The following is a 3,963-nucleotide window of genomic DNA, read 5'->3' as shown; positions in this document are numbered from 1 at the left end:
TTTAGTTGTCAGAATTTGTTAATTAATTCCACAATTGGTGTTTGGTTGTGCTCAGCCCCTGCTGCTGGTAAAGTCTCTTTCCTTTCCCCTCTTGGAAGCAGCCTGTGGGAGAGGGGCACCGGCCGCCAGCTTGGGGAACTCACGGTTCTGGGGGACTCACAGACACTCCAGCTGGTCCAGACTGGGGTACGCTGTGTGTCCGGTCATTGACGTGGCCCCAGGGGCTGTTCTGTACTGTCCCTGGTTATTTAGTAGCTGTTCTGGAGGACGAACCAAATCACGCACCTTGCTAAGCCACCATCTTGGCCTGATTCAAACTCCATTACATTTTAAAGACTGAGAGTCATCTATGGATCCATGTTTTGTCCTTCGGCCTGATGGAGTGGTAGCTCCATTGCACCACACTTTCCAAGCACTTGCCCAGTGGCCATGCTCTCCCTAAACACTGGGGTGAAGGCCCCATCCTCTCCAAGTTAGTATGATTTTCAGTCTCTCCATAAACCCAGGGACACAGACCCCACCCTCTACAAGCACTGGGGTGGCAGCACTGTCCCTGAAAAACAGGGTCCAAGGCCCAAACCCACCAAGCACTAGGGCAGACGTCCTGCCTTCTCCAAATGCACCGGTGAATTTGCCCTTTCCATATAGATGGGTGAGCCTACTCTCTTGGCTCGGGTAGCTTGAAAAGTGGTGGTGGAATCATTCAGATAGAGGAAGAACATTCCAGAGGTTGCCAGGCTAGGGCACTTCTGGTCCAGCTGCTCCTCCATTGTGCCTCTGCCTTGAACTCTGATTTATAATGCACCCCACTTCCTCCAAGACTTGGGCAAAAAGCATAGGGTTTATGTCTTTATTTGATGAAAATGAGCTGTTGCACAGCCATTGGTACCTGTATTGGGGAAACATAGCATACAAGCAAGAAGCTTACAGGCTCAGTGGCAAACATTTTTCCTATCAGAGACTGAGACTCTTGCAGTTGTTTATGTCACGCCTTCTTCTCTAGACAGAAGATACTAAAAAGTTGCAATCAAAGATCTCTTCATCTTATTGATAAAGCCACTAGTAAGCCAAAATGTTTGTCAAAATCAGCCACAGCATGTCAGACCAGTTCTATCACTACAAGATGCCCTTTCTTATTGCCAAGATGGAGCGGAAAGGAAAGAATCAGGATAGATATAGTCAACATGGTTGACATGGAAAAGGCACTTCATTGGCTTTCAATATATTCCACCAAATATTTTGGTTTTGATCTGGGAGCACAGACCCAGTTTGATGTTAAGAATAACCAGTACATTGTCAGTGGGTCAGTGATAGGTGCTCATAAGGTGAATGCTGCAATCATGTTGGATGGATTCATTAAAAAAATTTTTCTCTATGCTGAGTGTTAGAATCCTCAAACAGATCTGCATGTCAATCCAAAGAAGCAAACAATAGGTAATTCTTGTAAAGTCTGTGGCTATTGAGGCATGTTTGACACACATCATAATCTCTGCACATTCATTCTCGAAAACCCTCCTGAGAATAGTGACAATGGTACAAGAAAGAAAGAAATGGATAAGAAAATAAAGAAGGGAAAAGGCAAGGAAAATGGCTCAATATCCAGCAGTGAGACACCACCACCACCACCAAATCAATCAGTCCTCCAGAAGCTAAGGAATAAGAAAAGGAGGAGATTAGGGGAAGAAACAACCCAGGAAGTTGAAAGGTGCAGAATAGATGAAATCAGTGACTATGCTTAAGTTATTTATTTATTTTTTTAATTGATGTATATTATGTATTTACATACTATGTAATCATCCAAAGTGTAAAATCAGCGGTTCACAATAACATCAAATAGCTGTGCATTTATCATTACAATTGACTTTTTGTGAAAAATAATATATATACAAAAAGCAATACATTTCAAAGCACATCACAACAATTAGTTGTAGATTTCAGAGTTTGATATAGGTTAAAATTCCACAATTTCAGGTTTTTACTTCTAGCTGCTCTAAGACACTGGAGACTAAAAGAAATAGCAATATAATGATTCAGCAATCATACTCATTTGTTAAACCTTACTTTCTCTGTATAACTCCATCATCACTTTGGTCTTTCTCATACTCTTTAGGGGGAATTTAAGCTATGCCTATTCTAACTTTTTCATGTTGGAAGGGGCTGTTGATAATATGGGATAGAGGATGGAACTAGCTGATGATCTGGAGATGCTAGCCCTTCTACGTTTCAGGTCTTACCTGGATCAAAGACCCATCTGGAGGTTGTAGGTTTCTGGAAAGTTACCCTAGTGCGTGGAACCTTTGTAGAATCTTCTATATTGTGCTAGGTGTTCTCTAGGATTGGCTGGAATGGTTCTGGTTGGGGTTTGGCAAGTTATGATAGGTAGCAATGTCTAACTGAAGCTTGTGTAAGAGCGACGTCCAGTAGCCTCTTGACTCTATTTGAACTTGCTCTGCCACTGATACTTTCTTAGTTATACTTTTTTCCCCTTTTGGTCAGGATGGCATTTTGATCCCACAGTGCCCTGGCCAGGCTCGTCCCTGGCAGTCATCCCCCATGCTGCCAGGGAGACTTTCACCCTGGATGTCATGTTCCACATAGCGGGGAGGCAGTGACTTCACTTGCAGAGTTGGGCTTAGAGAGAGAACCCATATTCAGCAAAAAAAAGATGTCTTCTGGAAGTAACTCCTAAGCATATCTATAGGTAGTATGCAAAAGTTTTTTTATTAATTAAAAAAGAATTAACAAAACAATTAGAAATCATTCCATTCTACATGTACAATCAGTAATTCTTAATAACATCACATAGTTGCATATTCATCATTTCTTAGTACATTTGCATCGATTTAGAAAAAGAAATTAAAAGACAACAGAATAAGAATTAAAACATTAATAGAAAGAAAAAAAACAAAAAACAAAAAACCTATACCTCACATGCAGCTTCATTCAGTGTTTTAACATAATAGTATGCAAAAGTTTTGATGCTCAGTGATTATTTGGAAATGATTGTTGAAAAGCAGATCAACATTTGATTTTCTTGAGAAAAGGATGAAGAGGGTATTATTGACTCATCTTGTTTTGACTGGAATTCTTTTTAATGAGAGGATTAAGGAGCAAATTAAGAAATGCAGACATCATTTCCTCTAATTTTATCATAACAACAAAAGTCTCAGTGGTACTTTCTTCATGATTTGGAGTGTGTAGTGGCCATGCATCAAGCTCAGATCAAACCAAGATTCTGTATATCTTGAGGAGACGTATAATGCAGACCTTTCAGAAGAAAGAAGTCGTCATCAACTGGCTGGAAAATGGTCTAAGAAGTATGTCTCAAAGGAACTTGCCAAATTGAATCATATCAAAGTGAAACCATTTATTAAATGATTGAAGGAAGCAGTGGAGGAATCTTGTGGTGATGAAGAGGAATATGAAGATGAGAACATTGAGGTGTTTTCCTCAAAGACCACCAGTGTACCTAAAGTTAAAACTATGAAGTCTGACAACGAGGATGATGACATTGTCATTGATACTATTTAAAGTGATTGATGCAACCTAGCTTAACAGTGTAATACTGCAAACTTGTTTGATTATCAGCCAGAAGTGCAACATATATGTGTACAAGCTAAAATGGCTTAACATCATGCTACACTTTATACTCAAAATGTTTTACTGTGGGTGGTCTATAATTAAGCCCAATGAGGCATCTAGGGAACCCATATACATCAATGGGCAGATGCAGCTTGCTTATTCATAACATGTTTTGTTTTGAAAAAACTATTGGTGGATACATATAGATCATATTTATACAGTTATAGCAAATAAAGTTTTGGGGTTTTTTGGCCATTTTTTAGATTTTTGACTCTGAATGACAAGCTGAAGTAATTGGCTCCTTTTTCATCTGTTGCACGTTATTTAACTTGATAGGATTCTTGCAGCTTATTAGATATGGTATTGTTAGATGCTGAGACT

General features: G+C 39.7%; 1 pseudogene; it reads left to right on the top strand.

Moving 5' to 3' along the window:
- The first annotated feature begins 1,072 nt into the window (after positions 1-1,072).
- Positions 1,073-3,531, top strand: LOC143670514 (eukaryotic translation initiation factor 5-like; annotated as a pseudogene).
- Positions 3,532-3,963: the final 432 nt, after the last annotated feature.

The sequence above is a fragment of the Tamandua tetradactyla genome, chromosome X (genome assembly GCF_023851605.1).
Source record: "Tamandua tetradactyla isolate mTamTet1 chromosome X, mTamTet1.pri, whole genome shotgun sequence".
In the NCBI taxonomy this organism is placed as follows: Eukaryota; Metazoa; Chordata; class Mammalia; order Pilosa; family Myrmecophagidae; genus Tamandua; species Tamandua tetradactyla.
Note: the sequence above shows the minus strand (reverse complement) of the source record. Positions and strands in the feature narration are given on the sequence as shown.